At 43.9% G+C, this 26,844-nt stretch overlaps 1 protein-coding gene across 1 annotated transcript in view; it reads right to left on the bottom strand.

Moving 5' to 3' along the window:
• Positions 1 to 26,844, bottom strand: part of LOC126195661 (vesicular glutamate transporter 1) — a 213,356-nt gene that overhangs the window by 79,355 nt on the left and 107,157 nt on the right. The gene's annotated exons all lie outside the window — the stretch shown is intronic.

Below are 26,844 nucleotides of genomic sequence, written 5' to 3'. Positions count from 1 at the left end.
TGATACAGGCTATCATTTTATACATCGTAGTTATTTCACGTTTGAGGAATTAATGTTTGCCGTTTTCTCCCCTCCCCCCCCCCCCCCTTCTTTCTCTGAAACTGTATAGTAGCACGGGCTCTAAGACCTTTTTTCCAGTGTGTTATAGTGTACTGTGTGCGGCACCCTGTACAGCTCGCCCGCTTGCTGTGGGTTCTGAGGTCTAGTCACCTCTGGTCTGGATCCAGTGGGACCCCCTTCTGCTGCATGAAATAGGCCGTGCCTATGTGACGTCACCTGTTTTGAAAATGTGTCACGAAGAGGCGTATCTGTTTGTATTTTATTTTGTGTAAAAAAATGTTTTTGATATCCATTATTGGTTAAACTTTATCTCATTATTGTAGTCTCCTTTTGGGAGCTTTACTGTGTATAGAATTTAATTAACTTGCAAGTCACTTAATGCTTTGTTAAAGATTAATGTTGTTGTTTGAAGAGAGCGGTTCAAAAAAGTGGTTCAAATGACTCTGAGCACTAAGGGACTCACCTTCTGAGATCATTAGTCCCCTAGAACTCAGAACTATTTAAACCTAACTAACCTAAGGACATCACACACGTCCATGCCCGAGGCAGGATTCGAACCTGCGACCGTAGCGGTCTCGCGGTTCCAGACTGCAGCGCCTAGAACCGCACGGCCACTTCGGCCGGCAAGAGGGCGGTTCCCCGTGCTTGTAAGGATTTTGAATTTTAGAGATAAAATTTTATTTTGCCAAGGGAAAGTTAATAAAATTATTGTTGTTAACTGTGGATGTTGCTTATGTGGCCCGACCCTCCCGCTCAACAGCAATTGGCTGATTAGGGTGGATTAACCACCACAGTACACTCGTCACTAAAACGAAATGATATTCGAAATACCGCGAACTTCTTCTACACGGTCCAGTCCCATTTATGTGACCACACGTGAAAAAACTGAATAACCAAATTTGCAGCGCGGTCGCCCAGGAATTGGGTCAGTGAGGGTCTGGAAGGTACCGACAGGGATGTTGATCCATGCCGACTCCATTTCTGTGGTCAAATGCGCTGGATTTCTCGGTTGAGCATCCATGACGGAAACAGCCCGATTGAGGTGGCCCCACAGATTCAGATTGTCGATTGGGCTTAACACCGGGGAGCTTTGTGGTCAGGGGAGAATGGTACACTCATCCCGGTGTTCTCCGAACCATGCACAACACTTGCTTTTCTAATAAATTGTTGGTTTTGTGCAAGCTTAACTGTCTTCCTCTCATCGCCGTGTGACCATCGTGAATTGGAAACACACTGAATCCAATCGTCATTTTTAATAGTTTCATAATAGATTTTATCACACCCAACACATTTATCTTCTGTGGTCGAGCGGTTCTAGGCGCTTCAGTCTGGAACCGCGCTGCTGTTACGGTCGCTGGTTCGAATCCTGCCTCGGACATCGATGTGTGTGATGTCCTTAGGTTAGTTTGGTTTAAGTAGTTCTAAGTCTAGAGGACTCATGACCTCAGATGTTAGGTCCCATAGTGCTTAGAGCCATTTGAAACACATTTATCTTCATTCCATTCAGCAAAATTACTTTTGTAAGCTTATATAATGTCTGCATCTGATAAATACAGTGAGCTATTTGCAGTATTTGTCTTTTTTTTTAGGTTCTTCAGTCTGGTTTTCTCTCTACTAGTATTTTTCCTTTGATGATCTTTTTGTGTCTTTTTTCTGTTTTTCCTCTCTTTTCTCATCCTTTCTTTCTTTACTGTTTAATATTTTCAGCAGAGTCTAACCCTTTGGATACAGCTGCTGCCTTCCACTTACATTAATGTCTTTATCAATAGAAGGAACAGGTCATATTTCCTCCAAAAGTCTTATCTGCGTTACCTCAGGAGTAGTCAGTTTTGAGGCGGTAATCTTGAAAGTCTTAGGTTTAATAAGTCTGAAGGTGTGTAGTGATAGAATTTGACTTGTGCAGATAACTCTGCTCTTTTGATGTGCTTGGAATCAGTAGGGCTTTTGATGAGCTTTTAAATGGTCGGTTGGCCAGCTCTTCCATTTGTTGGAAAAGACGCACCTTCCGAAAGATAAGAAGATTCGGGAACTGCTGCCATCTTCAGTGGGTTTATTCCACATGCCTCCAACATAAATTTAATTGTGCTCCCTCTCTCACACATTAAAACACGTGGTCCATCTCTCCCAAATAACACTGGTTAAAATCTCCAGATTGTCTGGGAGAGATGGACCAGTCCTATCTGGAGGTAAAGAAATTAATGGCCATTTTATGTTATTTTTATGCCTACAAATTTATCAGGAGCTCTCAGTAAAAAAAAAAAAAAAACTGCAGCAGAGAATGTGATTTTTCTCCAGAACTAAAGTGAAAATAACAAAATACTTTAGTAGCATGTTTGTTCACGAACAGCGGGAGTTGCTCTCTAGCGGCGCATTTGCGAAATATGTCGCTAGTCCGTCGCACCCAGTGGTCCAACTTTCCCGGACTTAACCTAAGTTAACATTCTGCACCAGATGCCGAACTACCTACTCCACTACCCATGGTGATAGGGTAACACATAGCCCGAGAGTTTAAATAGGAATCTTTGGATCAATGATAACATAATACTGGTGACAAAAAAAAGACAAAAATGAATTTTAAGGTAATGGAACACCTACAGCCGTCCTTATGATGTAATTTATTGTGTAGGTAGGAGTTTCGACTTTTCAGTGCACCATCTTCAGGCCTTCGTTGATGCAGAAGGGGCTATCACGTTCCATGTATATGATGCATCAGTGGCCAACACAACTGGGTTACGCAGACTACCTGTAACAGTGATGTCTCTCTCTAACCATCAACTGTTGACAAGGATGGACATGGAAATATGTCAGAATGTCATCGTGGAATATGAAAATTTTGGTATCGCTATCTTGCACTTCCCGTCGCGGACGGCTCTAGTCTTGTACCAAAGAGGAAGTAACGGAAAAAAGAGAAAAAAGTTACCGAACTGAGACACGGGCGTACGGGCGCTACAATGCATGCACAACGAGGTAAAACTGCGTAAGTTGCGCCGTTGGAAATTTTAAGAGAGCAGCCAGCGTGGCGTGTGCTAACGAGGCCGGCAGCGGGAGCCGCTGGCGAGGCCTGAGGGGTTCTGGCGGCTGTTGCCCCGCCTCGCACCGCAGCGCATCGCATCGTATCGCGCCGCTCCCGCATTCTTGCCACCCCATCAGCGCCCCTCGACCGCAGCGCTGGTGGGGTGCTAACGAGCAGACGCGGAACCGCTCCCTGGAGCCGGGGGAACGCTGACCTACATGCGTGTCCGGCGGGACTCAGTCATGGAGTCAAAGAGACCTTGGCTATGTCCCTGGAAATTTGAAGGACAATTCCTTTCTCCACCTCGTCGCTATTATGACCAAATTTATTTCTACTTACACGATCAGCTAATTTCGAAGATGCGCCAGTCTCAAGTGCTGACGCCTCGTAATTTTAAACAGTCGCACTTTGTTGGTATACACAATACGCGTCATACGTAAACACCACTCACAGATTAGGCTTTAAACGTGTTCTGATAAGGTGGTACGAATAGAGTTCAGAAAAAAGGACAAAAAAAAGAAGTATTCAGTCGAAATACGAAGTATCCCTCAGGAGGGTCATCCATATAAGACTGATGGCAGGATCGTTGTTAGATAAAGGTATAGTTAGGTCCTCACATTCAGATGCTGACGTTCAGATGCTGACTCTATAGCAATGGGTATAATTGGTGAAGCAGGTAAATGATACTGTTGCGACTTCCCTGAAAGTGATATTTCAAGAAGAGTTTCCCATCCAGTATTCCTTACGGGTATTTCAACTGATTTATCCAATGGAGTGCAGTGTTGTTCAAGGATCGCTGCATCGTCAGCGTATCGCGCAAGCACGACATGTGGAAGTAACGGCAAGTCATTCACGAATGGTTCAAATGGCTCTGAGCACTATGGGACTTAACTTCTGAGGTCATCAGTCCCCTATAACTTAGAACTACTTAAACCTAACTAACCTAAGGACATCACACACATCCATGCCCGAGGCAGGATTCGAACCTGCGACCGTAGCGGTCGCGCGGTTCCAGACTGTAGCGCCTAGAACCGCTCAGCCACCCCGGCCGGCCAAGTCACTCATGTCTAAGACGCACAAACTCGGGGCAAACATAGCCTTGAGAGATGCCCTCTGCCACTTGTTGAAGGCTGGAGCGCCAACCCTCTATTCGGACAAGGCAGTGCTGTCAATAATCTTCGTACAGTACTCCTGGACGGTGGGGAACGACTGTGTCTTCCGCGAACTATGGCTGCCTGCTGTGAGGATTTGCGTGATTTCATGCAACCCCACATAACGTACCTGTCATGCAGTTCCTTCTTCGTGACAATTCTTCGCATCAAAAACACTGCAGGGGCAATAAGGACGCCCCTGCTACATTTTCGACGCGAAGTGATCACCCACCATACAGCCCGACTTGATTCTCTCTGATTTTCATATCTGCTCACGCGAACTGTTCGCTATGAAGCCGTTTTGGCACGGAAAACGGAAAGGACAGGCAGCTGCCTGCTATGACAAGGGAATTTGGTACAAAGCTACGGCAAATGTCTAAGTCGGTGCGGCTACTACGTAGAGAAGTAGCTGGAAGGTATAGCGAACTGTTTCAAATGGAACGTTTTTGATTTTCTCTGTGGTTTCTATTTTGCGACCGATCGAACCTCACTTTCCGAATAGCCCTCGTATACTACTGTAAAATACAACATGTGAACAATCTAAATATCTAAATGAAAAATATGTTCTACTTATGACGTGTTCAATATGACCACGATCACTTCTACCAACTTACTCAACACGAACTCCTATGTTTCGAGTTACTCGCCGATACATATCCTAGGTTATCTCGTTGTACGCCTCAATTATTAGTTCCCGCAGTTTCATCACTGTACCAGAATGTTTAGGGAAAATATTTTCCTTTGCCTGGTTTGGCTCCACCCTGCATGAACAATTTGTTGTCTATCTGAAACCTTTTCTCAACAAGCTGAGCATGAAAACTATTACGCATCATATTTAGATAACGGTCACTGTTCATTGTGTGTACAAAAAAGGAATGGCCCTATTACACCTAACTTGAGATTGCGCCCCATTCATCAATTCTTAGAGCGTGATTCACCTTCTCATGGCGCATGTTTGGATTCTCGGAAGCCAAAAGTGCACGTTTTGTTTATTAAAAATGCTGTCAAGGTGAAAGTGTGCCTTATACGAAAACCAAACGTTGTTCAACAACACACCTTAACCCACAGCACATTCAGAGTACGCCATTTTTCATTGTTTGTTGTGTCCCCAATTTAGGCAACACTGTTATTTTGTACGAATGCAAATCTTATTTTTTTTAAATTCGCTGTCGAGAACATCAAGAAATCCGAAGTTGTGATGCTGTTTTCCTTGTTGATTTGTTTGGAATTCTCCCGCTACTATGACGGCTTCAACATTTTGTCAGCCATCTTGTAACGATATACAGACAATGCACTCGGAAATAAAAGACTCTAATCTCCAAGAGCTACTCTCACTTCTGCCAACACAACACGCAATACAAACAGATAACCTCAAAATATTAATGCTAAAATACGGTAAAAGTTACATAATTTCGTGAGCCGCCCAGAAACTGAGGAACCAAATTACTTCACAACATGATCGTGGCTCATGTGACCAGCATGTCATCGATTACTCCAGACGTTATTGAAAGTTGATGACCCTTTGCGATGCCGCTGATTTTTTATTCAAGCAGCGCCTCATCTGACCTTATTGGAGTGAGTAGACACCGTTCCAGGCTTCCCTACAAAAGAAAACAGTCTGAAGGGGTACCGACAGCCTACAACGGGGAAAGCCACGCTTGCTGCTTCTTTGGGCTATAATATTTTACATATCTCATCTCCCAGCGTCCCCTTCATCTCCCGCGGACGTAGTATTCTGACATGACTCCCCAGTCACTGTTTCTCTTTGCTCTGATGAAGAAACCAGTGTGTGGCAAGTATATCCAGAATGACGATGACATGGAACATTTATTGAGTTGTGAAAATGCTGACTTCTACAGCCATGGTCCCCATAAGGTCTTCCTTACGTAGAGAAGGAGTAACACCATGGCCAAGTTTCATGGGCACAGTCTAGTTTTCAGTTCTATTTTTTTTAATGTGATAACTAAAACTTTATGACTGTCCTTCGTAGCTGCTTGTTCCTTGGTCTCTTGCCCTTCGCTTCATTCCGTACGTTTTATTAGGAATCCTCATCTCATTCATTCTCTTCACATGCGCATGCAATTTTTGTATTGGTCACCAATCTTTTCTTGTAGTAGTGAATACAATTTTTCTGTGTTTGTGTGTTTCTCATTTCGATAAAAAAGCAGGAATATTCCCTTTGCTTGCCTAATTTTTTGAGAAAATGTTTAAAGTTCCAGAATGAGATTTTCACTCTGCAGCGGAGTGTGCGCTGATACGAAACCTCCAGGCAGATTAAAACTTTGTGCCGGACCAAGACTCGAACTCGGGACCTTTGCCTTTCGCGGCCAAGTGCTCTACCAACTGAACTACCCAAGCACGACTCACAGCCCGTCCTCACAGCTTTACTTCTGCCAGTACCTCGTCTCGTACCTTCCAAACTTTTCCGAAGCTCTCCTGTGCTTCTGTAAAGCTGTGAGGAGGGGTCGTGAGTCGTGCTTGGATAGCTCAGTTGGTAGAGCACTTCCCCGCGAAAGGCAAAGGTCCCGAGTTCGAGTCCCGGTCCGGCACACAGTTTTAATCTGCCAGGAGGTTTCAATGTTTTAGGTTGCTGGGGAAGGCAGACTGAGGGAGTTGATCCCCCACTTGTAATAAACGTGAGCATATTCCCCTTTTTTGTGTTCCGATAGAAGCATTTTTCCGCAGGTTCTTCTCCCTGTCACAGGAATGCGTATCGTTCTTATGAAAAGAGCTATAGGGATCAGTAAAATTTTTATAGTTTTCTTATGTGAAATTGAAGTAACGCAAAAGTATATAATTTTATACCTCTGGCCGGGTTTTGTGTGCACAAGAATTTCAGTACTAGAACATGGGATTCACAGGATGATAACGGACACACTTTACAGTACATTTCTCCGTGCTGCGTCTCGTTGTAAACTACGTTTTCGCATCACACCGAATATTAACTCAATATTTTAGGTGTACCATAAGATAAAGTAGAACCCCTCTACCTCGGATAAGGATATCAAGAAAATTTTGAAGTTGTTCCACATCAGATTCTTAGGAATATATCGTAAAAATTTCAGCCATTTTCTGTGCGATGCCGCCTTGGAATCAGCGCCTCAGTTTTGGTAGCCGTTAACCATGTTTTTCTGATTTTTTTTGTTTTTTTGTTTTTCAGACACTGCCAATGTACTAGATGGTGCATTCATAAGCCCCTTAAGACAACCATAGGCCACATGTAATGCAAAAAGAACCAACCATTTTTCTCCATTTGCCTAGGATGGAGGAAGTGTGTAATATTCAAATCTTGATCGCGCAATTGAGTGTAGTTACACTCAGACGATATTTTAGTTGGGTATGCGAATTGTTTCTATCCCAAAGGCTATCCAAAACACTTGACCGGCCCGCCGGTGTGGCCCAGCGGTTCTAGGCACTTCAGGTTCGAATCCTGCCTCGGGCATGGATGTGTGTGATGTCCTTAGGTTAGTTACGTTTAAATAGTTCTAGAGGACTGATGACCTCAGATGTGAAGTCCCATAGTTGGGTTGGTTTCTTTGGGGAAGGAGACAACCAGACACCGAGGTCATCGGTCTCATCGGGTTAGGGAAGGACGGGGATGGAAGTCGGCCGTGCCCTTTCAAAGGAACCATCCCGGCATTTGCCTGGAGCGATTTAAGGAAATCACGGAAAACCTAAATCAGGATGGCCGGACGCGGGATTGAACCGTCGTCCTCCCGAATGCGAGTCCAGTGTCTAACCATTGCGCCACCTCGCTCGGTAAGTCCCATAGTGCTCAGAGCCATTTGTACCATTTTTTATCACTCGACCCTCCCTTGCTATCACTAGTATAACCTGAGGAGTGAGCCTTGGAAAAATCTCGTTTTATGTGCGGCTTTTTGGAACGTTTTACATAGTATATGCTGTCGCATGTGTACAGATCAACAGTCAGCCTCTATTAAAAGTAACCGAGACAGTGTGTCTGCTGTTCCATTAAGTGGACTGACAGACGTCAGTCTAACCTGCGAAGCTTCTATAGAGAGAATGGGCTCCCCATGAAAGTCGGCGTTTTATGCGTCACGCAGGCCAAGCTGCTACTGCATGGCGCGCGATCAGGACGGCTGTGAAATTGAGTATCAGTGGGACACAAATAGCGCCTTTATGCGGGCACAAAGGGACGGCGTGTGGCTTTTTTAAATACGGCGACGGTGCCGGCGCCGCTGGCAGACTGGTGGCACCGCGCTGCGCCGCGCCGGCTATCGACCGGAAAGAAACCGCCCAGACGCCGCGCCGACGCGCCGCTACGTACCTTCCGCCACCTGCTCCGGCAATCGCCTAACGGTTATGCGTCCGTGTCTGCAGATGTGTTGTACAAGTTGCCGTATGCGAAGGCGAAATAATCGCTCCTCCTGGCCTTCACACCTACAATGAGCAGTTATAAAATTTCATTGTGAAATGTATTCGAGAATTGTGAGTACGGTAGCACCACAGCTATAAATTTACAGGTTGTTGTTGTTGTGGTCTTCAGTCCTGAGACTGGTTTGATGCAGCTCTCCATGCTACTCTATCCTGTGCAAGCTTCTTCATCTCCCTGTACTTACTGCAACCCACATCCTTCTGAATCTGCTTAGTGTATTCATCTCTTGGTCTCCCTCTACGATTTTTACGCTTCACGCCACCCTCCAATGCCAAATTTGTGATCCCTTGATGCCTCAAAACGTGCCCTACCAACCGGTCCCATCTTCTTGTCAAGTTGCGCCACTAGCTCCTCTTCTCCCCTATTCTATTCAAAACCTCCTCATTAGTTACGTGATCTACCCATCTAATCTTCAGCATTCTTCTATAGCACCACATTTCGAAAGCTTCTATTCTCTTCTTGTCTAAACTATTTATCGTCCATGTTTCACTTCCATTCATGGCTACACTTCATACAAATACTTTCAGAAACGACTTCCTGACATTTAAATCTATACTCGATGTTAACAAATTTCTCTTCTTCAGAAACGCTTTCCTTGCCATTGCCAGTCTACATCATCAGTTATTTTGCTTCCCAAATAGCAAAACTCCTTTACTACTTTAAGTGTCTCATTTCCTAATCTAATTCCCTCAGCATCACCCGACTTAATTCGACTACATTCCATTACCCTCATTTTGCTTTTGTTGATGTTCAACTTATATCCTCCTTTTAAGACACTGTCCATTCCATTCAACTGCTCTTTCAAGTCCTTTGCTGTCTCTGACAGAATTACAATGTCATCGGCGAACCTCAAAGTTTTTATTTCTTCTCCATGAATTTTAATACCTACTCCGAATTTTTCTTTCGTTTCCCTTACTGCTTGCTCAATATACAGATTGAATAACATCGGGGAGAGACTACAACCCTGTCTCACTCCCTTCCCAACCACAGCTTCCCTTTCATGCCCCTCTACTCTTATAACTGCCATCCGGTTTCTGTACAAATTGTAAATAGCCTTTCGCTCCCTGTATTTTACCCCTGCCACATTTAGAATTTGAAAGAGAGTATTCCAGTCAACATTGTCAAAAGCTTTCTCTAAGTCTACATATGCTAGAATCGTAGGTTTGCCTTTCCTTAATCTATCGTCTAAGATAAGTCGTAGGGTCAGTATTGCCTCACGTGTTCCAACATTTCTACGGAATTCAAACTGATCTTCCCCGAGGTCGACTTCTACCAGTATTTCCATTCGTCTGTAAAGAATTCGTGTTAGTATTTTGCAACTGTGACTTATTGAACTGATAGTTCGGTAGTTTTCACATCTGTCAAGAGGAAACAAATGAAAACTTATGCCGGACCGAACTTCTAAGCCGGATTTCCCGCTTTACGCGAGCAATCACCTTAACTACTTCGACTATCCGAGACCGAGCGAGGTGGCGCAGTGGTTAGCACACTGGACTCGCATTCGGGAGGACGACGGTTCAATCCCGTCTCCGGCCATCCTGATTTAGGTTTTCCGTGATTTCCCTAAATCGTTTCAGGCAAATGCCGGGATGGTTCCTTTGAAAGGGCACGGCCGATTTCCTTCCCAATCCTTCCCTAACCCGAGCTTGCGCTCCGTCTCTAATGACCTCGTTGTCGACGGGACGTTAAACACTAACCACCACCATCGACTATCCGATCACGTTTCATGGACAGGTCATTCCTCCATAAGCATACTTCATGTAGTGGTCAAGCAAGTATGTGATTCACGCACAGGGGGAGTTTTCTTTAATTTTCCTTCCAGACTTTCTTGGCTTTGGCAAGAAATACGTTAGAGCAGTGTCTGTATTTGATACTGTATATAAAGTTCGATGCAGTGATCCTTTGGACATGCATGTATGTCCGAAGGAACATTGCAACGAACTATCAAATACAGACTCTGCATCAATGCATAAAATTTTAACTATCACTTTGAAAAGAAAAAGATACGAGATTGTGTTTTTCTTCTTTAGAAGGTACATTTCCACAACCGTGATGCACACGGACATTCCCGCGCTATAGTACCGAAGCACGCCGCTAGAGTAACACCTGCAGACAACCTCTTCAATTATTTGTTGGATACAAAGTCTCTAAGCGCAATAATTCACCCTGTTCTAAAATTCAAACAATCCTCATAGTTTGCCAATACTTCCCATTCTGTCTGCTCCATTCCATTCCTCCGTTTCTCCTGTATTTTTTAAATTGTCACTGTGAATGCAGTCCATACATTCTGTTGCTGCAAGTGTCAGTTCTATCTTTTATCTGCTGCTGTATTACCTTCCGTATGTAATACCTCTTTAGGCTATTCTTCAATACTTTAGTGAGAATTTTGTTGGGGTTGTTAATTTAATTTAAAATGTTATGTAGGCGTTGTTTATTCGAGTAAGGTGTTAATTTTTTTTTGTTTTGTAGTTTTTTTATTTTCTGTTTAATGTTTTTGATAGAATTACCACTGCGCTGTCAAAGATGACATTTACTGTGTGTTCGTATGCCACTGTTGATATGTAACGCCTTTTTCTGGTCAGCAAGATACCCAGATCTGATCCCAAGAAAACAAATGTGGTACCAGCTCAAACGTCGACGGCTTTCCAGCAGCAGTATCCAAGATATCATGGATTGTTAAACCAGTTGTGGGCCAGCATGTCCTATGAGAGAATACAACGACCTTATCACACCCTTCCCAAGCGAATCAGTGTAACCCTCAAGGCCAGAGGGAGCGCAACGTTGTACTGTTACGTTTTCTTTTTGCTTTATTAAACAATCAGAGAATCACATAAGTACAAAAACAAAATAATGAAGTACTGGAACTGTTTCAACACGAATTGTATCCTACAATAGACTGACGAACACATTTCAGTATAATGCCATATAGTGCCTTTTTTAAGCTTACAAGACATAACAAAAATTTTAAACTGACAATAGCATCTTCAGTCCAGACAGAGACATAGAACCAAAACACAAACATGTTAAAGATAATTACAGAAAAAAAATCAGACTCCCAAATTCCTTGTCATCCTGATTAGATTTTTTAATCACTGAAATAACACTACCTTCTGGGTGCTTCACTTTTCCCTACATGTGTGCTTGATTGTTTTGTTCTCTGTGTCGAACAGTCTTTCACTAACACGTCACACAATTTACTATCTGATGTTTTCTGCACGGCCGTAACTGCACCACTAACACGTAAGTAGACTACCTCTTTCGATATAATCATTTTGCGTCCACGTGTCCACACTTCAACACGTGATCCTCTACCCGGGGAAAAACAGGTATTAATGGCTTGGTCTTGCCGCATGTAACTCGAGATAGTAACCAACCTAAAACCATACTAGTCCTAATAGCTATAATTATTAGTACGGAAAAAAAAGTAGGTACTGGTCTAATGTTGGTGATCAGTACACCTTCTTCAGTCACCAACAGATCTGTTTGCATGTATACCCATTACGCCTAGACTATTAGTATTGAGACAATTATCCCAGTGACCAGTGATGTAAAATACCCACTTGGGAAAACACCGCGTGAAGTAATCCATAACTGCCTGCCGCACATCCTCGTCTTACAGGAATCTTCGAAACTTCAATGCCTTTTTTAAGGGACCAAAGACTTGATAATTACATGGAGGTAGATCAGGACTATAGGATGGGTGCTCAGGTATCTCCCACTTGATTTACCGTAACTTCTGCATTACGACACAGCGTGACATGGTGTAACACTCCAATTATAGAACTCATAATGAACACCCTTTTGTTGCAAAAAGAAATAGAAAGATCACTCATCCTGACAGTGATGAGAACTACTGACAACAAAATTTACAGTCTTGCCAGTTTGATTAACAAGGATAAAATGTAAATACTAAAGCTTATCATAAAGAAAGGACTGTATGAAAGAATACCATATGATAAGAAACAGAAACTTTAAAGAAATAATTCAAAACATTATTATTTACGAAGGTAAAGATCATAAATTGACCAAAGATACCATTTATCCTAGAAGAAAGTTGTAGCCGCATCGAGCAGTAAGTTCACTATGGCTACAATGTAAGACGGCAATGGAGATGTTCACTTCTCTCTTGTACTATTGCCATAGTAGTACGCATGTTAAGCGCTACTAGATTGTTTTAAAACCTACCTGAAGTTTAAAAGTTTTACGGTTGGAAGTGTTAGTCAGAGGTTGGACTGAAGTGAAATCATCTTTACCGTTCAGACAGGTAACTGGATAGTTGTTATATGTGACAGAAAAATTACTCGTTTGATTGTTGATTTGTGATGGGACTTAGCCTTCGTGATAGGCTACTTAACAGTCACGAACAGCAAAGGACACAGATAGAGACTGATCGCCGACATAAACTTAATTATTAGATTTGAGTAGGCAACAGATAAACGCAATCACGAAGAACTTACAATTGCGCCGAGTTGTCAGAAGCTATCGTCAAAGTCAGCCTTTCTGATGCAAACAGGCGCAATTCCCTGAACGAAAATCTGTGTGTGTGCTCAGTGTAGGGGCAAATAATTACGAAGAACAATAAACTTTAATTCAACTTTTTTTTTAAAGTGCTGCAGCCGCTATATTTACAAGTGAAGAAGATCGATAGACATCGAACACCATTGCTTTAATTACAAGCAAGGGCAGCGCACGAACTCCGGCGTGCTGCTCCATCGAGACGTGGATATCAGTTTTGAAAGACAGTTTCTGAAAAATAACCAAACCGAGCTAGGAGTTCGTTTTCATAATAGTTACAGACTGGCGTTGTCGTGATCGACGGACGCCGTTCCGCGTCATCTCGACTGGTACAACCATCGCCATCGATCCGAGACAAAACGAGACGTCACAATGGGGACGTGGATAATCCTGAATCAGGAGCATCCCCTGTTGCATCATTCCAGAGTAGTGATTTTCGATACACATGCTGCCCCATACGTATTATTCATTCCCCAAGGGATGCCTACCGCTGTTTGTCCTTCGGTAGCCAAGAAAAGAATATCAGCAGGTTGGTCCTGTTTGAACGCATTTGGCAATAACGTCGCATAGTTGACGTCTCTGCATTTACTGCACGCTCGCCAGCAAGACACGAATGCCACACTAACCCTAACTTATATGTCAGTGCTTATATACCCGCATCTGATTCCCGTTACGTTGCATATATGCTGCAGCAACGCCCTCAAATTAGAACTTTTTGATCACCCTGTACGAAAATTTAGTGCATTTTCAAGATAAGAAATGGTGCAGTTGTCCGAACTGTCGGCGAGGAAAGAAATATGCGTAAACCGTTGACTAGAAGATGGGATAGGATAATAAAACGGAAGTATACTGTCACATAAAGAATGACAGGCGAAAACGCAGAATATACAGGGTGAAGCGGAATTCCCGCACTCGGGCTTCGCAGCACGACTCCTCACATGCCAGCGATAAAAAATATCTTTCACAAAATTTCGTCTGGCGAGTATATCGGGCAGAAAAACGACGTTAAAGAGTAGCAATCTGGCAACACTGTAACAAAACTTATGGTAACTATCTCTGACAGCACAAATTAATTGTGATGCACCGTTGACGCAGTGGACAGAGTTTTGGGTTAGCGTACAGGAGGTCAAGGGTTCAATCATGGGTTGGGATGCATTTCTTTATTTGCTAATTTCATTCTGACATGACATTTCATCCCGTAATATACACCGTTTCTTCTGTCACATGTACCCTAAATTTACAACATTTTGTAGCGCTGAACACACAAATACGTGGTTAGACAAATAAGAAATAGACAGTTGAAACAATTAATGGGACCATGGCGATAACACATACAAATAGTAACCAAGTTTGGACATTATTCGCAAAGCACGTTGCTAGTCCTACGGGTAACGTAAGGTCCTAACGAAACGTAATGGACCCGAACGAGGCAAGAATAATAGTTGGTACTAATTAATCTATGTGACCATTAGAGGAGGGTACAAAGAAAACAGGTTTTTCTTCTAGTAGAGGAAGTGGTGCGAATAAATTGGCGCCCACGACGTGGAAAGGGCATATTTCAAAGCTGGCCAATGTTCCATTTGTACGATTGTCGTGTGTAAGTGCAAATGTTTTCCAGAGGACCCACTGCAATCTTTGTTGAAGATTAAGATGCCAGATACTGTACCACTTGGACTACATTTACCAAAAAAAAACAACATATTCTTGAATCCAGAATCGAACCCTAGACCTCCTGCATGAAAACCCAAAACTCCTTCCACTGCACCAACTGTACAGCACAAACTTTCGTGTTGACAGAGATAGTTACCATACATGTGGTTACAGTGTTGCCAGACTGCCACTCTTTAACGGCCTTTTTGTACCGGATGTACTTGCCGGACGAAAGTTTGTGACATACATTTTTTTATCGCTGGCGTGTGGGTAGTCGCGCTGTGAAACCCGAGTGCGCGAATTTCGCTTCACCCTGTATAACAAGTAATTGGGAACTTTGAGTCCAAGCGCCACTCTGAAATGAAGAGCAATCCAGATTTAAGTCTGCCACATTTTCCTTAAATCATCTACATCTACATCTACATCCATACTCCGCAAGCTGCCTGGCGGTGTGTGGCGGAGAGTACCTTGAGTACCTATATCGGTTCTCCCTTCTATTCCAGTCTCGTATTGTTCGTGGAAAGAAGGATTATCCTCATGGTCTCTTCGCGAGATATACGTAGGAGGGAGCAATATACTGCTTGACTCTTCGGTGAAGGTATGTTCTCGAAACTTTAACAAAAGCCCGTACCGAGCTACTGAGCGTCTCTCCTGCAGAGTCTTCCACTGGAGTTTATCTATCATCTCCGTAACGCTTTCGCGATTACTAAATTCCTGTAACGAAGCGCGCTGCTCTCCGTTCGATCTTCTCTATCTCTTCTATCAACCCTATCTGGTACGGATCCCACACTGCTGAGAAGTATTCAAGTAGTGGGCGAACAAGCGTACTGTAACCTACTTCCTTTGTTTTCGGATTGCATTTCCTTAGGATTCTTCCAATGCATCTCAGTCTGGCATCTGTTTTACCGACGATCAACTTTATATGATCATTCCATTTTCAATCACTCCTAATTCCTACTCCCAGATAATTTATGCAATTAACTGCTTCCAGTTGCTGACCTGCTATTTTGTAGCTAAATGATAAGGGATCTATCTTTCTATGTATTCGCAGCACATTGAAAGTCAATTGCCATTCCCTGCACCACGCGTCAATTCGCTGCAGATCCTCCTGCATTTCAGTACAATTTTCCATTGTTACAACCTCTCGATACACCACAGCATCATCTGCAAAAAGCCTCAGTGAACTTCCGATGTCATCCACAAGGTCATTTATGTATATTGTGAATAGCAACGGTCCTATGACACTCCCCTGCGGCGCACCTGAAATCAGTCTTACATCGGAAGACTTCTCTCCATTGAGAATGACATGCTGCGTTCTGTTATCTAGGTCAATCCAATCACACAATTGGTATGATAGTCCATATGCTCTTACTGTGTTCATTAAACGACTGTGGGGAACTGTATCGAACGCCTTGCGGAAGTCAAGAAACACGGCATCTACCTGTGAACCCGTGTCTATGGCCCTCTGAGTCTCGTGAACGAATAGAGCGAGCTGGGTTTCACACGACCGTCTTTTTCGAAACCCATACTGATTCCTACAGAGTAGATTTGTAGTCTCCAGAATAGTCATTATACTCGAACATAATACGTGTTCCAAAATTCTACAACTGATCGACGTTAGAGATATAGGTCTATAGTTCATTTGGTGACAGTGTTAGGATAATATGTTTAACATGGCCTCGTCTGATTTCATTCTCCTGTCCATTGTTGCCCGAGTCGAGCTTTTGCTTTGTCCTTAGAGATCTCGATGCTGACGACAACGTAAACTAACTTCGCTTCTTTCAATGTTCTGTAAATGTTGTCTAAGGTTATCACATACAGTTTTGCAATGGAATATAAGTATGCGCACGGAAATGTACATTCTACACATCAGACAAGATACAGGTACACAGCACGTAGCGTCTGTGCGTAGTCGGCACGTTCGCCTTGCGCTCAGACACAGTGTTTTCTGCCGGCAGCTAGGGTCGTGAGTGCTGGAGCGGGTGTTGGCAGAGGCGGTGCGGAGGGACCGTTGTGGGCACTTTACGAGTCCGCGGCGTCGCCCTGGGACAGTTTGTTGCCGCCTCAGAGCAGCAACCGGTGTCCGTCGCCGACTCCCATAACATTCTGGCAACGTTTTGCCGTTCACATTCGTTCAGCTCTTTCCAGAAAGGGGCTGAAGCTGCATTTCTCTTTGAGCCAGCTGCAACACGCAATCTACGTATTTTGAGGATTCTGAGGTAAGTGTATGAATTGAGACTCCAGCTGCGATTTCAAAATATTCCTGGAAAAAGCGCTGCAGTATATGTACCGGGTGATCAAAACGTCAGTATAAATTTGAATACTGAATATCACAGAATAATGAAGATAGCGTGGTACAAATTGACAGACATGCGTGGAATGACATGGGGGTTTTATTAGAACCAAAAAAATACAAAAGTTCAAAAAATGTCCGACAGATGGCTCTTCATCTCTTCAGAATAGCAATAATTACCATAACAAAGTAAGAAAAAGCAAAGATGATGTTCTTTACAGGAAATGCTGAATATCTCCACCATCATTCCTCAACAATAGCTGTAGTCGAGGAATAATGTTGTGAACAGCACTGTAAAGCATGTCCGGTGTTATGGTGAGGCATTGGCGTCGGATGTTGTCTTTCAGCATGTCGGTCGATCACGATACACTTGCGACTTCAGGTAACCCCAAAGCCAATAATCGCACGGACTGAGGCCTGGGGACCTGGGAGGCCTAGCATGACGAAAGTGGCGGCTGAGCACACGATCATCACCATACAACGTGCGCAAGAGATCTTTCACGCGTCTAGCAATATGGCGTGGAGCGCCATCCTGCATAAACATCGTACGTTCCTGCAGGTGTTTATCAGCCAGGCTGGGGATGATGCGATTCTGTAACATATCGGCGTACCTCTCACCCGTCACGGTAGCAGTTACAAAACCAGAATCACGAATTTCCTCGAAGAAAAAGGGCCCGATAACGGTAGATGTGGTAAATCTAACCCATACCGTGACTTTCTCGTCGTGTAATGAAGTTTCCACGACAGTTCTAGGATTTTCGGTAGCCCAAATTCTGCAGTTGTAGGCGTTGACAGACCCTCGGAGCGTGAAATGATCTTCGTCGGTCCACAACATGTTAGTCAACCAATCGTCATCTTTCGCCATCTTTTGAAACGCCCACACCGCAAATGCCCTCCGCTTCACTAAATCACCAGGTAACAATTGATTTTGTACGGATAGCATCGGAGGGTACGCCTCAGTGCCAACCAAACAGTAGTGAATGGAATGCCGATGCGACGCGCGACTGCACGAGCGCTGACTTCCCCGTGCATAGACGAACCCGCCACAGTCTCCATTTTTTCATGAACTGTCTCAGCATTACACCTAGTGCTCCGTGGGCCACTGTAGGGTCTATCGTCTAAACAATCCGTGGCTTCAAACTTCGAAATCATTCACGCCACAGCTGCATTTGTCAACGGACCTTTACCCGTTCGAATCCCCTTCCTATGGCGATAGGATCGTAACGCTGAACTAGCACGTTCCCCATTCTGATAATACAGCTTCACTAAAAGTGCCTTTTCAGGTAATGTCAACATGCGGCGACTACTGGCGCATCTGATTCTCTCTCTCATTACAGCTCCTTTTATACACGATTGTCATGCGCAGTCACTGACGTTTTGCTGTCCAGCGCCATCTGTCGGACATTTTCTGAACATTTTTTTGGTTCTAATAAAACCCCATGTCATTCCAAGCATGTATGTCAATTTGTCAATTTTTACCTCTCTATCTACATTATTTCGTGGTTTATTGAGTTTTCAAATTTATACTGACTTTTTGATAACCTGGTACTTCTTCCAGGAAGATTAGGGCCTTAAAAGTAGCAACTTTACTATGTCAACGCCACCATTTGTGTATTGTATCATAAAGTTGCTGAAAATGGTCCCTAGTTGTCTACGTATCGGCTCTCACAGCAAACAAGATTTTGATTTTAATTTTTGTTGTTGTTGTAATTATTGACCAAACTAGCGAACCAGGCAATGCTTCGCAATTACTAAATACGACGGTCGTTCAATAACTAATGCACACTGTTTTCGGTTTTATAAATGCTTTTGTGGGACCTTGCGGAAAATTTCTGCTTTAGCCCTTAGTTTTATGACGTTCCGATAAGTCACGGCGATGTACGTATCCTTGATAACGGCGTCTGTAACGGTGATGCGTTCCGAGTAGAGAGTGCTCACTGAGTTTCTTTTGGCAGAAAACCAGAGCATCGCTGATACTCTTAGGCGTTTGTAGAATTCTTACGGAGACATGGCAGTGAACAAAAGCACGGCGAAACGTTGGTCGAGACGCCTGTCATCACTGCAATAAGTTCGAGCAACATGAACATCCCGCGTGCAGGCCGGCAGTAAACAGCTGTGACTCCAGCAATGTTCGCACATGCGAACACTCTCATTCGAAGTGATCGATGTATCACAATCGAACACCTCACTGCTCACCAGGGCGCCTCTGTTGGTAGTGCTGACACACTCATAAACCAGCTGGGATACGGAAAGGTATGTGGCCGCTGGATTCCTCACCACCTAACAGAAGGTCATAAAGAGAAACAAATGACCATCTGTGCGAAATTGCTAGCTCGTTACGAACCTCATCATGACAATTTTTTGTCGAAAATCATCATAGGTAATGAAACAAGGGTTCATGACTTCGAACTGGAAACTAAACGGCAATACGTTTCAGTGCCGCACCCACAGCTTTTGACGGCGTTGGTGCTCTGGCACTCTAAAGGGGGTATTCTGATTGATGTCCATCCTCATGGTACAAGAATCAACACTGAAGCGTTTTGTGCTACACTCAAGAAACTGAAGAAACGATTTCAAGGCGGCCGCGGTGGTCGAGCGGTTCTAGGCGCTTCAGGCCGGAACCACGCGACTGCTTCAGTCGCAGGTTCGAATCCTGCCTCGGGCACGGATGTGTGTGATGTCCTTGGGTTAGTTAGGTTTAAGTAGTTCTAAGTTCTAGGAGACTGATGACCTCAGATGTTAAGTCCCATCGTGCTCAGAGCCATTTGAACCAATCTGAAACGATTTCAGCATGTTCGCCGCCACAAAAATGCAAATGAACTTTTCTTTTTTCGTGACAACGCAATGCCTTGCACCCGAGAGGAACTCATAAATCTTCATTCGCCTGTTCTTCTTCATCCACCCTATAGCCCGTGTCTTTCATTTTCTGATTTCCATCTGTTTGGTGCAATGAAGGGTGCATTCCACGGGAGGAAGTACATAAATGAAGGGGAGGCTATTGATGCAGCATGGCGTTGGTTCTGACGTCGGCCAGTAGAATGGGAGCACGAGGGAATAAAGTCACTCCCAGTAACGTGGAGGGCGTGAGAACAGAGATTATGTTGAAAAATAAGGTTTTGGAGCGAAAAGATTGGGGAATTGAGCAGCACTGGGTTGATTCGATCCCTTGATCGCGATAGCCGTGCGGAAACTTTGACGGTTCGCCAGGCCAGGCGCTTTGACCGGCGCGTGGGTAAGCACTTGGAGACTTTTAGCGAAGGCGGAAACAGCACCTGGTGTGCGAGGACGGTCTGCTGCCCTTCAACCCTGATATATTAAACTCTACCTTCGCGGGTGGATTTCTGATACGAAGGAGGACATTCTTTTGGCCAGATGTGGGGCTATGGTACACCTGCAAATTTGGATGAACCGAGCTTGTGGAGACGTTGAGTGCTACTGATTCATCTAATATTATGTCTGTTGTAGCTGAACCTGTATGGAACCCGCCCATCTTCCCGTACTCCCGTGGGTGGCGAGTCTGTAACGCCCATCCCGTCCGTTCCATGGTCATTCCCTGTAGCGGAGTTTGAATTGTATTCAGATAACTTCGCTTCATTCTAAACTTACGTAACCAACTGGCGTAACGCATTTGTTGTGTATTTACTACCAGTTTGTATTGTATTTTAATGGCATAGGTTTAATTTGATGCTCATTGTCAATCCATGAGATTTTAGAGTCTATTTTTATTTTTTTAAAGGGAATTTTCTGTCATTGGCAAAGTTTTATAGCTAAAATGTACGTTTTGGTAATTTGAGAATTTTTTTCTTGTCAAGAGTTAAGTATTGTTACAACGCCCTTATTGGCAGGCAACTGGGTGTGAACAAAACCATTCTGAAAATTAAACAGCACCTGACGCCACCCACGATGTGTACAGACGTGCATATATCACTTGGGGAGTACGAAGATTGCTATGTCGCCAAGCCCCACCCCCAGTTCTGGACTAGTTGTACTTCAGTCCACACGAGAAGGTAGTCCCATGGATAAAATGCTCATTGATTATACCGGCTGAGTCCCACGTTCAAGGGATAGGGACATGCTGTTTTTTGTGTCGGTGGACGCTTTTACTAGTTTTGCATGATTGTTTCCGAACCTTGGTGACTACGGCCTTAACTATTCGCCATTTGTCTAAGATATTCTCCAATTTCGGCTCTCCGTGGCCTTTGGTCGGTGCAATGATGCAGCCTTTTTTCCAGCCAATTAAAACGTTTTTGTTTCAAGAACGCAGTCACACATTTCACTACCATACCATAGTACCCTCAGCCTTCGGCCTTCGATTGCCGGAAGACTGAATCGCAATTTGAAAACTGCGCTGATCATTTTTCAAGCTGACTCTCAGAACAAGTGGAATGTGTTTATCCCATGGTTGAACTTAGCCTTCACTTCGGCTTGTCACGTGATCTTAATGCAACGCCCTCCTCCTTGATGTTGAGTTACCCTTTAAATTCCCTCCTGCCTTATTTACGGTCCGTGAATGATCTTTCTCTGGATAAAGTCATCCCTGATGTCATCCACCAAATTTGGAAGAGAGCCAGGAAGAACATCGAGCTCGCATACCGGAGGCAGGCACAGTGCTGTAATAAGGGTCGCCATGGATGCTGGATGAGGGGTGATGATCACATTTCTATTTCAAATTTTCGCGGTCATGGTCATGGTGACGCGATCATATCGCTTAAGTTGGACGACTGATTTGTGGGCCCATGAGAGGCCATCATAGTGCTGAACTGAGTCAGCCTCTCGCTACGCAACCTTGTCAGGGGCGAAGTTTCCAGGGTGTAAATTTTACAGACTGAAAATGCAAGTTTGGGTGTTTTCGATCGCTTGGTCCGATAGCCATGCTATTCGCTGCACAAGGCTATTTGCCCAGTTCGTGGGTAGGCAGGTGGAGACTGTTAGCGAAGGCGGAAAGAACACCCTGGGGCACGAGGACGGTCTACCGCCCTTAAGCCCCGACATATTAACCTCGACCTCTGTGTGTGGAGACCAGCTCTGTACTAGGACGGCGTTTTGGCCAATTGTGGGGCGGTGGTACTGCACCGCCCATCCCATACGTTGCATTAACACTTCCTGTAGCAGTGTCTGAATTATATTAAGATAACTTCACTTTATTCTAAACTTACATCACCAACTGGCGCAACGCATGTTTTGTGTATTTACTACCAGTTTGTGGTGAATTTTAATTGCATTGTTTAGATTTCATTTCCAAAGTCAATTCAAAGGATTTTGAAATCTATTTTTAATAGAATGTTTTCTAGGTAAAAAGCAGGTTTTGATAATCTGAGAAATTTTTCTTGTTAAGAGTTTTGTGTTAGTGTTCTGTTGAATAAGGTAACAGTGGTGTTGTCAACTGTGAATGCTGTCCATTGTTGTCTGGCACAGTTCTACCAGTCAACAGCGTATGTGCTAGTTAAAGGAGGTGCAAGACCATCGCAGGACTAATATGGCGTACTGGACACCTGAATAACACCACCCTCCTCCCAGAAAAAGTGTGTTGCATTCCTTGTTGAGCGCCCTTTGAATGTATGCGAATTAGATATACATCCTAAACTGCTTTCGTCTTTTCTCTGTGGATCTTGTCCTTCTCTCTCTTTGTCCATCTCCTCCTGCTCCTCTCCTGCTCTCTGTGCATCGTCTCCTCACCTCTATCTCTGTACATGTCTTCCTCTCCCCCTCTCTCTCCATCCCCTCTGTCCATCTCCTCCCCCTTCCTCTGTATGTCCATTTTCTCATCCTCTCTCTTTCCATCTCTTCTTCTCCCTTCTCTTTGAACTTAAGCCTTTTTTATTCTTATTGGAAACAAAAAGTTGATAAGGGAATTGAAGTCGCTTAAAATGAATGGGTAAATCTGGTGGACCGTTCATACAAGAGATATGACAGAGACCTCTCCAGAAGCTGTATCTGTGAGGATAGTAGACACAGTAACAGTATTTCGCATAGTTTAAATCCATGAATGTGTACGATTACCAAGTTTCAATTTAGTAGTAGTAGCAGTGGTAGTACTGGTATTCTAATCATAAGCATATAAGCCACAAATACAACTACCCTGTTTTCTCTAAAACGACGAGGAAGATATCGAAGCAGCACATTGTTGGGTATGGAACTTTTGTTTACAATTATCTCTAAGACGAAATAATATATATGGGAGAAACAGTTTGTCTAATGGTTGACATGTCCTGCAATCGTAGTTAAAACCAACTGTGGCAATGAATAAATAAAAAAATAAAAAAATACGAAGCGGCCAATTTTCACAGCACAGCGTTTTCTTTATAGCTGTCGGTTTCACAGAAAACTCGTACATTGTCGTTTAAAAAAGTAAATAGTCTGTGTCCGTCTGTTTATTTATTAGCACATTGTGCAGAACTCGGTCGAGAACTTTTCGGGCTTTTTGCCAACAACGTTCCCCTTTTATATATTGTACATATATACTATATATCTACGTATTATATACATTAAAATATGTAGCCTTTGTCACTCCGAACATTTATGTAAAAATCGTCTAAAATTTTGAAGTAAATCAGTCAAAACCTTTCGAGAATTTTGTTAACAACGTTTAGAGCATTTGAAGTAAATCGGTCAAGTACTAGGGTCGTTCAATAAGTAATGCCCCATTTTCTCTCATAACATATTAATTGTTACGTAGTCTCCATCACGTTCTATGACCGTATATTCGTTACACTTTTTATTAATTCATAAATTCTTTTTTGTAAATCATCTCTTGAAAAAGTCAGTGAATGATTGTCAGCATTTACAGATGACTTAAGCTTTTCCGAACTGTTTAGTTTCACCCCAGTATTTATCACAGAACACTATCTGAAAACTGCATGAAAATATTAAATCGCATATAGGATAAACTACAGTCTTGTTTCATCCCTTTATTTCCTTGTATCGGTCCAGTGTATATGTCTTCTATAATATTAGTAATGTTTCTTTGTACAGACTTCTGACAGGTGTTATAAGCTATAAAGTATAACCTGTGCTATATTATTCTGCATAAAATTTATGCAGAAAAGACTTTCTAACTTTTATATTATATGAAAAATATCTGTTTTACAGCAACACATTTGCTGGTATTGCCAATCTGCATTTTGTGTCCACTCTTCTATGGGCATCGACAGTTGTGTTGCGTTATTTTGTGACAAACATAGGTAATGGGGCATTGTATTGTCTTATAAGGCCGAGTCGTTCATGCATACACACACACACACACACACACACACAGAGCATAGTAGTGGCTTATCTTAAGATCTGCTTTCAGGGATGCATAATGTCAGACCTAAAAAGAGTTTTGAAGCCATTGATGTGTTGGCTGTCCTGCATAACAAGTCTGTTGTGGTATTAATATCAGCCTGATTTATTGATTTTTTATGTGAATGGCTAAGGATGGGGAAAGGTTGAGATGACCCGGGGAACAGATGGACAGTGTGAAGGAAGCAGTAGGAGATGGACAAGGAGAGAGGAGGCAGGACTGGATGGACACAAAGAGGGGAGATGGCTGTGGATTGATGGGGCAAGAAGGGAGGGAAGGAGGAGGAGATTTACAGAGAAGTTTAGGCAGGTGGAGATGGGCACAGAGAAAAAAAAAAACAGAGGGAGGGAGAGAGAGAAAGAGAGAGAGAGAGAGAGAGAGAGAGAGTGGCAGGGAAAGATGCAAGAGGTAGGTGAAAGAAGCAGATGGCTAGTGGACCAGTGTACCGGTGGAATAGGAAGAGGGGAAGGGCGGAAGTGTGTTGAAGGAGGTGGAAATTAACAGAGAGAGGGAGGGGAAGGAGGATGATGACAAAAATGGCGAGGAAGAAGACATGGGCACAGAGAGAGAGAGAGAGAGAGAGAGAGAAGGAAACGGACAGAGATAGGAGTATGAGGTGAACAGAGAGGTGGGAGCAGGAACAGGTGAACACTGGGAGGAAGGAATAATGTTGAACGTGTTCGGGGAGGCGGGGAGAGCGAAGCTGTGGGGAAAAAGCTAGCTTTAGTAAATAAACTACAGGTCTTAGAATAAAATCTTTTTTGTCTTCTTCGCTTATCTCGACAAAATCTACTTTCGTAAGCCCTCGTGATCTGATTACATCTAGTCTTTATTCTCGTGAGGCGCTCAGAATCTGGATGACACTGTGAAATAGGGACGGGAAAAAAACGCACGGATACACACTCGGATTTCTCACTCCAGGGAAAACAATCGTGGAGCGACCGCCTGGAGCGGATTTATGCCGGCGGACGCTTAGACGGTGGTGAGTTCCGCCTCAGGGGAGTAAGGAGATAATGCGCAAAGAAGGAAAAGAGAGGCGAAGCTTCCGCGTGGCTCGGCTCTGCTCGGGTGTCTGCCGGCATCCAGAAGGAGCCGCCGGTGGGAGGAGGAGAGGCGTGATCAGATTGCCGGTCGCGCTCGCTCCTTGCGTATTCCGCGGCCGCGCCGCCCATAAATCTTATTTAGCCCCTAATGAAGTAATCGCACTCGAGATTCCTTCGGCGCGAAGCTGGCGCCACGTCGCTGTTCAGAGGGGGTGCGAGGGAAGCGCTGTGACACAGCCACTGTCCCAAGTACAAGCGGGAGGCAGTCGGTGGTCTGAGACAAGACGGCACCGTTCTCACGACTGAGGTGAGCGTGGTTTGAGTCCCGCTCGAGGATCATTGGAGGGGGTGAGGGGGTGGGGTGTGTGTGTGTAGTGGGTCGCTTCAACCTACAGGTGGCTGACGGAATTTTGATCCGTGACGTAATCATGCAACGGCGTTTGGCGTCGTACATGTGCGTTCAGAGATCATAAACAACACTGACAACATTTGTTTTGCCTCTGCCCTAACGGAAAAGAATCAGAACACCAAGAACGAGTTGTGGTTCTACACCTGAATTATGACTGCTAATCAACTTTCGCGGAAGTCGGTTAGGAGTGGCGCAAGTAGCGCCACTATGAGTATAGAAATCACGTTTGCTTTAAATACACGCTGTAACTGTCGTGAGAGTTACCTACCTTTCATAATGGACATGTTGAGTCCGGAATACGTTGAATTCGACAACTTACTTACTTACTCACTGGTCATACCGGACTCGAGATTCCATTGCCGCAGCAACGTATTTTCGCCATCTGTCCCTGTCTTGGGCTATTTCCTTCCATTCCCCTTCAATACCTAGGCTCCTCAAATCGGCCTTCACATTGTCCTCCCATCTACGCCTCGGTCCCCCACAGGACGTTTTCCCTCTAGGCGCCCTACCAGTACTCTGCGCGCTGCCCTGCCCTCATCCATTCGAGCTACGTGACCCGCCCATCGCAGCCTACGTGATTTAATAATACTGATTATGTCAGGGCCTGAATAGAGTTCGTGAACCTCTTCGTTATGCAGTTTTCGCCACTCTCCGCTAATGTCATCCCTCTTTGCTCCGAAAATTTTCCTCAATATTTTGTTTTCAAATACTCTAAAACGGCTTTTCATTTTGCACAGTGAGAGACCAAGTCTCACACCCATACAGCATAACTGGTAGAATAATAGTTTTGTATATTCTAATCTTTAAATGCCTATACAATATCCATGATGAAAGTAATCTATTCAGTGAGACGTAGCACGCATTTCCCGCCCGTAATCTCTTCTTCAGTTCGGATTCAATCTCATTTCTCGAAGTGATGTCCACTCCTAGATACTTAAATGTGTTCACTTTTTCAAACTGCATGTCTCCAACTCTTAACATTTCCTGATCTACTGCTGTTGGCATTCTAGTAGTAACCAGGTATTTAGTTTT

This window comes from Schistocerca nitens, chromosome 7 (genome assembly GCF_023898315.1).
Source record: "Schistocerca nitens isolate TAMUIC-IGC-003100 chromosome 7, iqSchNite1.1, whole genome shotgun sequence".
In the NCBI taxonomy this organism is placed as follows: domain Eukaryota; kingdom Metazoa; phylum Arthropoda; class Insecta; order Orthoptera; family Acrididae; genus Schistocerca; species Schistocerca nitens.
Note: the sequence above shows the minus strand (reverse complement) of the source record. Positions and strands in the feature narration are given on the sequence as shown.